Below are 13486 nucleotides of genomic sequence, written 5' to 3'. Positions count from 1 at the left end.
AAATATAGCGATTATGTGGTTGAATACAAACAAATCCACCATTTTACCATGGTTATTGAAGGTAGGCACTACCTCGACCCATTTGGTAAATCAATCAATAACAACGATACTATACCCATGCCCCTTGGTCGAGTGAGGGTTACATGTCATGAAATCTTATCGGAATTTGGATTAGGGGCAAAAAATTTCTCAAAAACAAAAGTGCTCATAATCACTCAAAAACTAAATGACCACGTTCATCTTGGCGATACGATCCCAACACAACTCATTTTAGTCAAAATAGAGCTCGTATGAGGAGGATAGAGACTTCTGTCCGCTTTGTTAAATAAGCAAAATTTTGGGTACAGGGCTGACTGGGATGCTAACTAGGAATTCGTACAGTGCAATTAGCAAAAGGAATATTCCAAGGAACATTTCTTGGAATATTCTAAGGAACATTCCTTGGAATATTCCTATAATATTCTGATAGGTGGCTCAATCGGATTTTGACAAGTGTTGGCATGTTATTAGTCAAAGGCATTTGAGGTGGATCAATGAGAGGCTGACAGGTGACAAGCCTAAGGGCCGCCACCTACCCTCTAAAAGGTCATGTAAAATGTTTTGGCATGCCGATGGAGTTGAACCCATGACCTCGCCAACACAAACCCCATGCTTTACCGATATGCTGCAACCATATCACTTAACAACTACCGGCTTGTGTTTATACTTAAATATTAAGTGCCTATGAGTTTGGAGGTAAGTGGCTAGCCCAAGGGGACCAACCATGGTTGCATGGGTGCCATATGACCAAGCGCTGAATGTGGAGGATGATAGTCGACAGTTGGCAGGAGTTTTAGCAGGCTCGATAAATCCGGCACTGCTCCAATTTTGGCGGGACTAACTAGATTTTCTCTGGATTTGGTGGAGTTTTCCTAGGGAAAACTAAAGATACCATAAATTTTGAAAAATTCAACCAATTTTGGCTCAGACAGAGTCATTCCTAGATTGTTTGCATGCTATGAACACAATAAAATAGGTTTCAGAGGTAGAAAGGCACTTATGTATGTGATTTTTCTACGTTGAAGTTTAAGGCAGCCTAGGGATACCAAGAGAGGAGGTCAAGCCTAGGTTAGCTGAAGTCCAATTACAGAGCTTGGATAGTCATTTTTTTGGGTTTTTGGTCTTTTTGAATCTATTGGAGTAGGTTACAAAGCCATTGGAGCACTGCATGTGCATGTAATCAGAGAATTGACCATTAATCCAAAGAGGGCCCAGCCATTGAAGTAGGTCCAAGGAGATGTAGCCCAGGAGGGGTGAACTCTTTTATCAGCTTCGTGTTATGACTTGTTGTGTTTTACTTCTCTATAATTTACTTGTTTTATATGTGTTTTAAACAACTAATTAATCTCATAAATTGCTCATAAAAGACACTCAACACTTGGCACATAGTTATTCACATTTTGGTTAATTTGAGACGATCGTAAACACATTTTTTAATATTGATGAGGGAGCTTGCATAGAATTAACAATTTTTCCCAACATTCAAATCAGGTTGGTATCGCCCACGGGGCTTTGGATTGACGGTGAATGGGTGCGCTGTTAAGGCACTCCTTGCGATAGGTCACCGGTTCAAATCTGTGTGGGTACGTAGGTTAGTCTTAACAAGCAAAAAAAAAAAAAATCAGGTTGGTATCAGAAAAATGTTAGCTCATTTTAACCCTGAGATGGTTTGCCAAGGTTAGCTAGAAAATTAGCTATTGATTTTGTATTTGTGGAAGGATAATTTAACTTGGTGCAAGTTTATGTGTATAAGTCGAAGAAGGGAGATGGTCTGAGATGCTTCTTTGTTGAGAAACCTTTTGAAGCTTTGTGAAGCTTTTTGATGCATTACAAGTGTGATGGAAATTTCAACAAGTGATGTTTCTAATTCATCTTCCTTAGCAAGACTCTTTAATTATAGATGTTGCAAGAGATTATCATCATGAGAGATATGGTACAAGATATGAATGAATATAGGAAGGTGTTTTATTGTTCAACAACACCCCCATTTATTGATTTAATAATTAATATTGTATTAATCAATGGGGACCCTTTTAAAAATTCCCCAAAAATATTTTTAGCGAATAAGAGCTTTCCTTTTGTAAAGCATTTGGAATAAAACTTTGGATGAAACTAAGACATCAAACCAAGTCGTTTCATAATAACACATTCCATCTTTATCGCAAATCACAGGATCTGATAATAACAAGGGTTAGTCATGAGGCAGAACCCTCGAGATGCGATAAGTGAAATCCCTATAAAAGACCCATAAGTGGCACTTATCTTATATAATACTTAAGGCTTGAACTATTCTTCAAAGTTCTTTATTGCAATCACATCACATTTCTTAAAAGAACACAAAAATACAAACCACAAGAAAATGCAATGTAATCCAAACCCGACGGAACATTAAAACCATTATAGAACAACATTCGGGTCCAACATATCTTAATCTTTCTTATCGCATATCACAAAATATTAAAGCACTTTGAATTTCTCTATTCATAAATCTCAAAATTGCGATTTGAAATTTGCAAGAATTGTGATTTGCGATTTGTGAGAATTACGATTTGAAATTTATGAGAATTGTTATTTGTGAGAATTGCGATTTGCAATTTGAGAGAATTGTGATTCATCACAATCGCAAAATCGGTATTTCACGAACATTTGAACCAATAGGAAATATTAGTTTGAAATATGCGATGCGGCATTTTGATAAGACATAAAGAAAATCTTGTATGAGCCTTAATATATAGTTAATCTGATTTAAGGGGATTTATTTGTTTAACAGCTCGAGATGATAGATATATTTCTTATTCATGTTTGAAATAAAAGCTCCATCCTTACGTGCTTTCATAATTTACTGTGTTAATCATCCTTTTTCTTTCATTTACCACTCTGCATTTTTATCATGTTTTATCCATTTGTTTTAATTACAAGAAGCTTTCGAAGAACACAACACTTACAAAGATGGTTAAGAAAGGGAAAAATACCATAGATGATACTACCCCTGAGAAGCTATAAATGCTAGCACTATGCTTTGATACCACTTGTAGCAAAGATGGTGGAACTACGACTTGGGAGGAAATGTACAATTTACTAGAGGGAGAAAACCCAAGACCCCTAGAAGTTAAGGAAACAACGAATGCCACGACTGCATTTGATGCTTCTTACTTTCAAGGGGTATGCTATTTTCTACACAAGATTGCTACAAGACTGAAAATATTACCACATACAGATATGGTAAGATGGATTACTAATGAAGTGGATGTTTCGGATAGAACGTTTAGAACCACCAAGCTAGATGTTATGGGATCATTCAAATCATACATTTTGAGCCAAATGTACCATCTGTCGTAGCCACCAAAGATCTTTGACAAAGCTTTTATCGAGCATTTTTCCAAAGAGAATGAAGATCTAATGGACGTTATGCAAGCTTGGAGATCTGGCTCCAGAAAGTTTATACAGGAGAAAACTAGTATGTACCCCATCACACCTTTGTCAGCCCCATACAATGTTGCAGCTGCAATGTTATGTAGGCTATTCGGAAAAGATGATACCACCAAATTTTTCATTGAATGGGTTCCCCTGATTGATGCAATTGTAAATTCTACCATTCCGAACTAGAGTATTATTTTGTCAAATAATCTAGCCATGACCATTAGAGAGTACAAGCATCATATAATTGTCTCCACTCAGGTTATCCCTCCCCTTTTCATGAGTGCTTATGTCATGGATGTTATCTTTTTTTGCTCGCATTTTCCAAAGATGGGCTGGAAATGGACTTTAAGGGATCCTACGCCCATCCATATCTATCACAAGATACTGTGGGAATCACAGTTTGGCTCCCATTTTTATAAGATTTGTCATGGTGTCATGTTACCCATTTATCAAACCATTTTTTATAAGAAAGCCCCAGGCTTTCAGAGGAAGCAAAGATTGACATATTGCCAGTGGCGATATGGTTTAGTGAGGAATCGTTTACTTATATCAGAGTTTTTAGGAGTATTAAACCTCCCCATGTTCTACCATGCTATGTTCTAGATAAAATACTAGCACGAAAAATATCTTACCAGACAATGGGTGATGGAATCACCAAAACCCTTAAGGAGCAGAAGAAAGCCATTTGTCCAACCTTCCCATTACAATGTGGCACTTTTGCGTTGCATGATCTCGGACATGCATCTAAATAAATATAGAACATCATGGCCATAAACCTAGCTACCATGTCAGGTAGACAATATGACCCCAACTAGGTTGCAAAGAATTTTTCTTCCATGGTCAAGGTTAGACAATTCAGTCATGAAGAAGATCAGTTTGATGATTGATTTGAGCAAGATGAGAGATTTTCACAAGTTTTTCACTTAGCATCACTAAAGCTAGACCTCGGAGAATTCCACATGTACAAAAATAAAAGGCTCAAGCAGGTCCCTTTCGACCTATTACAAATTGAAGAAGTAAGAGAACCTACTACTAGCGTAAGCCTGGATGAGAGTTCCAAGCATAATTCTGATGAAGAATCACAAGAGAATTCAGCTTAGGATTCTGAAGACTCTGAACATGAATTGGAGAATAAATAAGGAAGCCTCGAGGTAGACCTGGAATAAGATATAGAAGAAAATCACAAAGAAACGACTGAGAAAGCCTCAACTGTACAAGACATGGAGACTACTCCCCTGCAAGTTGAAACAGAAAAGACTCCAGTCATCAATCTGGAACATGAGTGGGATAAAGAACTCCAAACAGATACTATTCTTGAAGAAACATCTGGATTCCAGACTCTACAACACAATCAACAGGTTGTAAATCCAGAAGCCATAATATAATAAATTGTAACTACTCAAGACATCAAGGTCATCCCGACACATCCAACTACTGAAATTGTTTTGAAAGTTGAAGAAATATTTCCCTTAGATATATTCTACAGTCCTACTCATACGGCTATAGTAAAAAGGAAGAGAAAGAAAAGAAAATTCGATGTATCAGCAACAATAAGTTTTGAAAGTTAGCTAATGGAAATAGTGTGGAGAGACCCCCCATGGACCCGTCAGACAACCTTACGAAGCTATCACAGTATGCAGGATCTTATAAAACTACAACGATTGACAAAGCAACAGAGGTTCAACTGTTACTAAAGGAAAAGGAAGAAAGAGTTCAATTACTTGAACAACAACCCAAGCAAGAAAGGCAAAGCACTAATAAGCAAGAAAAAATACAACTGGCATAGCTTCAACAAAATTTTGAGCAAATGGCAATACAAGATCAGACAGACATGACAGTGAAGAACACACAAATTCACCAAATGCAAGCTATATTGGACAATTTCAAGGGTAGTCCTCAAGTAGATGAATTTATCAAAGAGGCACTTGAGTTAAATTCTCTTTTGGTACAGCACGAAGAAGTATTCTGTCAAAGAAATTCAATGATCAAAGCTTATTGTGAGTCAACTGACAAATTAAACAATCAAGTGATTTATCAAAGATTGGAATATGAAGAGCTAAATAAAAGAATAAAAGAATTAATTTCTTGGAAAGAATATGAAGAAGGCGGGTTGGCCAGTCTACCAAAGATCGAGTAGTCTCACAAAGACATATTATTTATTGATTGGGATTTATAGTTAAAACAAACAGAAAGGGCAGCAACAAGAGTAGCCAGTACTGCAAACAATATCATTGAGGTTGTCAATGAGAACCTCCACTCTACCAATATTATCAAAGAATGCAATCCAAAAGCTCTCTTGGATGTTAAACAGTTGGAGGAATGGTGGAAAGAAATTACCCAAACTAATACTGAAGGAATCAAGCAACTGTCAAAGCTCGATTGAGAAACATACTGGTGGTTTCTAGTGAAACCATATAGTCCTTGGATGACTCTATGTTGTTTAAATAATTCTTCTCAAAAGATGGTGCCACCTCACACTAATGTTGTATTCACGAGGCAACTGAGATCCAGAATTGGCCAACCTCCCCAGTTTAAGCCAATGGTTTACATTTGCGAGCTCAAGGACTGAATGGCCAAATAGGGCCATCCAATTTGCAAGAGGCTTGGCATCATTTACTTTTATTTTTAGTTTTTTGTTTCACTTATTCTTAGGAAGGTTGTTTGAAGCCTCCTCAGCTTTTTATTTATTAATCTATTTTTGAGGCATGTATTATAGTATTTAAACCACTCTCATGCATTTAGAGAGGGGTCCAGGGTATTATCAAAAACACTTTACAAGACATTACACTTCTTTATTTTTGTGAATGTTTTGATGAAATTATTGGAACATGATCTATTTTTCTTTGAATATCAAAGCATACTCTACTGAAATTACACTTCTATACGAGTGTATTTGATTGAATGAAAGTGGATCAATATTACTGAGCCCATGAGCAAGACCTTTCATATATGGTACTTTTATCATATGATCGTGTTTTATTTATGCATTAGCAATACTCTTTCTCTGATTGTCTTACGTATGAAAATCTGAGTTATAGTTCTACATTATTGCACTTTTGTAAGATGTTTCAACTCTGATTCCTTATTGAATACATGAACAATTACTATATGCGATAAAGTTTTCTCAATTGTTTTGCCTAACTATTTATCCAAAAAAATTATCATTAACGATTTCATTTCTTTTAGCAGTTGAATAATCTTTATTACCAATTGCTTTGAGATATCTCTATAGATTGCATATCTTAGTTTATTCCCAGGTATATTTATAGTTAGATAGTGTTAGATTAAGATATATGCATGTGTTTGTTATTTAGATTAGATTATTCTTAGTTGAATCATTCTCTGTTATATCTTATATCACCCCAAAAACATTATCAAATCAATCCTCTCTGGGAAATTGGTCCCATTATCCCCAGTCAGAGCTACTATGCCAAATGGAAAAGGAGTTTCTTTTAAGGTCCAGACCAGGTGGTTATCCCCCATGTTGTCGCAACAAATTTCGAGGCTTCAACATTTTGGCACTAGAAGGAGGTTCTGATTGTGAATGGCAAGAAAATATAAATTAGAAAGCCATTCTAAGAGTAAAAGCCCCTCACCATCACCTCTGACTTCTCAGTGACATTCCACATCCCCAAATCCTAAACATGAAGTTTTAAAAAAATATTTACAATCCACTAGTGTTTCTCCAAGGAAATCACATCAACCTTCTTCTATAGAAACTCCTGAAGTTCAGTATTTAATTCATAAGTTACAAGGGATTTCTCTGTCTCAAGAAGATTCTGAATTATCTCAAGCCAACATTTCTTCACATTTTCATTCCTCTCGAAGATTAACTAGATCCCAGAGTGAAAATTTTGGAATTCCTCCATTTGAATTTCCTATACCTCCTCCTCGAAGGTAAGCTAAGAAATCAAACTCTGAAACTCATAGTGAGATTCTTTCATCATCATCACAAACTCCCTCATTCATTTCATCATCTTCATCACAAACTCAATCATCCACCTCACCATCTCAGATCATGATTTACACAGGTACAGGAACACTATCCTCCTCTACCCAATCACCTTCAACCACTGGTACATCTTCTTCCACTCAGATAACTATAATGGATCAAAGACCATGAACAAATCCAGGAGTCATTCAAATGGTTGGACCATTGCATCCATTACTTGATCATCCCTTGAAATGGTTGCCAACATTCAATCTTGATGATGGTATTCCTATCGAAGAACACATAAATAACTTCATGTTGTTCATAAACCTAAATGGAGTTGTAGAAGAAGACACAATTGTATGATTATTCCCTTATACTTTACAAGGATTAGTAGGATCTTGGTACTTTTCATTACCATCTGGTGCCATTGATACTTGGAATGCATTTCAGGAACAATTCCTAACCACGTTTGGAGATGACCATTCAATAGCTACTCTTCTTAACGATCTCTCCAACTTGAAATCTGAATCTAAAGAGATGATTAATGACTTCAATTCCTATTTTAAAAAATTATTAAACAAAATTCTAGTGACATCTGTGTTGGAATTATGATGCAAGTGTTGTCCTTGATGGAAAATCACACAAATGATAAATTATAGTGCAGCGAATTTATTTGATAAATTATAGTGCAACAAAGTTTCCTTCATGTAGAGAAAAGTTCACGCACTTTTATGCAGAGAAAAGTTTATTCCATGTAGAGAAAAGTTCACGCACTTTTATGCAGAGAAACTTTTATTCCATGGAGAGAAAAGTTCACGCACTTTTATGTAGAGAAAAGTTTATTCCATGTAAAGAAAAGTTCACGCACTTTTATGCAGAGAAAAAGTTTATTTCATGTAGAGAAAAGTTCATGCACTTTTATGCAGAGAAGAGTTTATTTCATGTAGAGAAATGTTCACGCACTTTTATGCGGAGAAAAGTTTATTTCATGTAGAGAAAAGTTTACGCACTTTCATGCAGAGAAAAGTTCACACACTTTCATGGCTGGTTCATGGTATTACTCCGACATTTTTTGATCCTATGGTTTTGGTCCGTGGTATTGCATCCAAAAGTGTTGATCTCACGCACTTTCATGGTTGGTTCATGGTATTAGTCCGACAGTTTTTGATCCTATGGTTTTGGTCCGTGGTATTGCATCCAAAAGTGTTGATCTCACGCACTTTCATGGTTGGTTCATGGTATTAGTCCGACAGTTTTTGATCCTATGGTTTTGGTCCATGGTATTGCATCCAAAAGTGTTGATCTCACGCACTTTCATGGTTGGTTCATGGTATTAGTCCAACAGTTTTTTGATCCTATGGTTTTGGACCGTGGTATTGGGAAAGGACTAAGGCTATAAAAGAGGAAGGAGATCATTTGGCAAAGCATCTTCTGAATTATTGAATATCTGATAAAGTGCTAGATCTGGAATATGGTGATTGGGTTATGGTGCAGATCTAGATCTGAATGAAGAAGGAACCTGAGCGTAAGGATAAGGATAAGTTCTATTGATGGGTCAAAATCTTAAGGCTGGAATAGTGGTATCTCTATATGATTTTGATCTGTGATATGTGGCATATGCTTGATCTATAAATCTAATAATCTGGGTCTGAATTATTGATGCATGTTTTATTTTACACATGTTATGATCTGGGTATGTCTGATGTATGGAACAACTGCAAAGTTATAAGGAAATATTTGCAGATCTGTATGCAGGTTGGCTTTGGTGAAATCAGAGATTGATGATGCAAGTGTAGTTGATGGGTTTTTGATGTTCTTGGATCCAGTCTGAAAATTAATGAAAAGTAGTCCTTGAAAGAAAAGAAGTAGGGGGTTGTAGCTCCCTTCCAGGAGAGACTGGAAAACGAGAGAGAGAGTTGTAGCTCTCTGCAGGTTGTAGCCTGTGTACTGGTAAAGGACTGCACTAGTACAAAATCATTGTAAAAGGTGTTTCTTATTAAAAGAAGATAGAGACATATTGCAGCAGGTGGTTTTCACCCACATTGGGTTTCCACCTTATATCTGGTGTTCTTTTGTGTGACTATTTGCTTTTCTTGTTCCTGCTCATTATTTTATGATTCTGACATACAAAGTAATGATCAATATTTGAAGAATTAAACAAGGAAGATATATTGAAAAGAATTTGATAATACTGAATCACCCCCCTCTCAGTATTATTTCCAACAATTGGTATCAGAGCAGGTCCTTCTGAAGAAGCTTGATCGCTTGAAGGAAGATCTAACATCATGAGCAACTACGAGAGGGAAGCATCAATCAGGCCACCGATTTTTGATGGGACAAACTTCGTATATTGGAAGGTAAGAGTTACTGCCTATCTTCAATCGTTGGGTACAGAAGTATGGGACATTATAGAAACAGGGTATACTTTTCCATCAGCTACTCCTACAGATTCAGCTAAGAAGAAGAAATATGAAACAAATGCAAAGGCAGTTAATACTCTTCTAGGATGTCTATCTCAATCTGAATTTGTGAAGGTTATGCAATATAAATCCGCAAAAGAAATATGGGACAAGATTGTTTTGAGCTACGAAGGAGATGAACAGGTAAAACGTGCAAAACTTCAAACCCTCAGGATTCAGTATGAGAATCTCAGAATGTATAATGATGAAAGTGTGGCTAACTATTTCCTTCGGGTAGATGAGATTGTTAATTGTATGAAAATCTTGGGTGAAGAAATAAAAGAAGCTGTTGTGGTTGAAAAAGTCCTAAGATCATTGTCCCTCAAGTTTGAATCTAAAGTATCTGCAATAGAAGAAAAGGAAAATCTACGAACTCTTACTATGTCTCAGCTACACGGAATTCTAACTGCATATGAAATGAGAAAAGGAGGTCCATCAGACAGGAGAGAAGCTTCTTTTAAGGCTTCAGGCAAAGGAGACTACTATGAATCAAGTCACGTGCCAAAAGAAGAAGAAGAATCAAATTTTGTCAGAAATCTTCAACGGGGTACTGGAAGGTTCAGAGGTAAGCTACCTTTTAAATGTTTTGCTTGTGGAAGAGTAGGTCATTATGCTGCCAAATGTCCTCATAAGGATAAGATTGACAAAGGAAAGGAACCTGCTAGATGGATCAAGAAACAAAATGCAAATAAGAAAAGCTACTACACTCATGAAGACAGTGATGGTCTATCAAATAGTGATGAAGATGAACGAGGTAATGACTATAAACTTTTAATGGAATTTGAAGATGATGATTACATGGATGCTATAGATGTGGATAGTTTTTATGAAGAGATTTCTAGACTTAAGACATGTATAGAAGAAAAGAATATGATCATTGATACTCTACAATTTCAAATTGATGAAAAAGAAAAATATCTTGAAAAGTTAGAAGGTGAAATTGTTGACCTTAGAAAAGAAATTGAGAAAACAAAGGCTATTAATCTTAAGTTTGTCAAAGGATCTGAAACTCTGGATGAGATCATCAATGTACAACGTTCTCCGCTAAACAAGACAGGTCTGGGGTATAATGGAGAAACATCTCAAGCATCCACCTCAAAGACTTATCTTGATGCAGCAAGAAGGAATGAGCAAAAGCACAATGGAGATCACCAGGTAAAGCAGGGACAAATTACATCAAGAAAAAACAAAGACTATCAGGTAAACCAGGGGAAATCTGTCTTGAGGATGAACAAAAGCTACAACCAGGCACAAGTAAAATCTTCTCAATTTGCTTCAAGAATGGATGACAATAGAAATTACAATCATTTGGCCGATAGATTTGATAATCGCAGAAGTTTCTTCAATGGGCAATGTTTCTCTTGCCATAACTTCGGTCACAAAGCAGCTCAATGTGTTGCATATAAAACAATCATGACTAGAGAAGCTCAAAAACAAAGAAGTATGATCGGGATTACAAAAAGGACCTATAACAACTTTTCGGCTCTTGAAAATGAAGTTGAATGTTCTATTTGCAATAACTTTGGTCATGAAGATTCTGAATGCAGGAGCAGGTTTCAGCAGACAAAGGAACAAGCCTCAAGCACCAGAACATGGAGAATAAAGGAACCACAAACAGAAAGATGTGGGATAGCATTTTATGCAGAAGGACAAGAAAATCTATGGTACATTGACAGTGGATGTTCGAAACATATGACAGGTGATAAAGAAAAACTTGAATCATATTCTGCTTTAGAAAAGGGAAAGAAAGTTTCTTTTGGAAATGATACTCCTGCAGCTATAAAAGGAAAAGGCACTGCTCAGTTAAAAGAAAAGGTCAAAGCTGGAAATGTTTTGTATGTTGATGGATTGAAGCATAATCTTCTAAGTGTCAGCCAGATGTGTGATCAAGGAACCGAGGTGATATTTAGATCAAACGGATGTCGTGTTCGTGATCTTGATACAGGTGAAACAGTGATCAAAGGTAGAAGAACTCCAAATAATCTATACATATTTGAAGAAGGACAACAACAATGCTATTTGAGCAAGGATGATGAACACTGGTTATGGCACCGGAGGTTGGGGCATCTAAGCTTTTCACAAATAAGGAAAGCATGCAAATATCAGGAAGTTCGTGGTCTTCCAGATATCAAAATTCCAGACAACACCATATGCAAATCATGTCAGTTTGGAAAGCAAACCAGAACTAACTTTCCAGAGAAGGAAGGATCAGCTAGCATGCCTCTTGAGCTAGTCCATACAGATGTATGTGGTCCATTTAGGAAAAGGACACCTCGAGGAGAAGAATACTTGATATTATTCATTGACGATTTTTCCAGGTTTGTTTGGTTAGGACTTATGAAGCACAAAGACGAAGCATTCGAGAAATTCAAATCCTTCAAAGCCTTGGTTGAAAATGAATCAGGTTACAAAATTAAGTGCCTCAGTTCTGACAGAGGTGGGGAGTTTACCTGAAATGAATTTTTCGATTTCTGTGAAGAACATGGGATAAGAAGAGAATTCTCTACAGCTAGAACTCCTCAGCAAAATGGAGTGGTGGAAAGGATGAACAGAATAGTCAAACAAATGGCTCGTGCTATGTTGGATGAGTCTGGAACTCCCACAACTTTCTGGGGTGAAGCCGCATATGCTGTGGTTGTTATTCTCAACAAAACAAATGTCCGAGTGAACAGCACTCAAACTCCTCATGAGCTCTAGTATGGTGAGACTCCTTCGGTAAAGCACTTCAAAATCTTTGGGAGCAAATGCTATATTAAGAATACTGATGAGCAACTTGGCAAACTTGAACCTAGAGCAGATGAAGGCATTCTTCTTGGCTATTCTCCACACAGCAAAGCATATAAGTGCTACAATAAAAGACTTGGAAGAATTGTTGACAGCATTGATGTAGTGGTTGATGAAAAGGGATACATTCCTAGGCAAGTAAATCATGAAAATATCGAAGAAGATGAAGGCTACCCTCAAAGACAGAATGATGAAGAAGAAGAACCTCAAGGAGCACCAGAGGAACAGATAAGAATAAAAGAGAAGACTCCATCCCGGTACGTTCAGAAGAATCATCCAGAATCTCACATTTTGGGGCAGAAAGAAGCAGGTGTACAAACAAGAAGAAAAATTGCAGAAGCTTCAAGCTATTTGGCATTAATCTCCTCCACTGAACCACAAAATGTAAAAGAGGCATGCAAAGATGAATGTTGGGTCAAAGCAATGGATGAAGAACTTGACTAGATCGAAAAGAACAACACTTGGGAGTTGGTTCCTAGACCAAAGGATAAGAATGTTATAGGGACAAAATGGGTCTTCAAAAATAAGTTGAATGAAAATGGGGAAGTAATTAGAAACAAGGCAAGACTTGTTTGTAAAGGGTATGCGCAGCAAGAAGGAATAGATTTTGAGGAAACTTTTGCTCCTGTTGCAAGACTTGAGGCCATCTGAATGTTCCTTGCTCTCTCAAGCTTTCAAAAGTTCAAAGTATTTCAAATGGACGTGAAATCAGTCTTTCTGAATGGAGACTTAGAAGAAGAAGTATACATTGAGCAGCCAGATGGGTTCATTCTTGGAAATGATCCAAATCTTGTATGCAGACTGAAAAAGGCTCTCTATGGTCTTAAACAAGCTCCAAGGGCTTGGTACT

The sequence above is a fragment of the Pinus tabuliformis genome, chromosome 3_2 (genome assembly GCF_031772625.1).
Source record: "Pinus tabuliformis cultivar Carrire ecotype Pingquan chromosome 3_2, CPIR1, whole genome shotgun sequence".
NCBI lineage: Eukaryota > Viridiplantae > Streptophyta > Pinopsida > Pinales > Pinaceae > Pinus > Pinus tabuliformis.
This window is presented reverse-complemented; position numbering follows the sequence as displayed.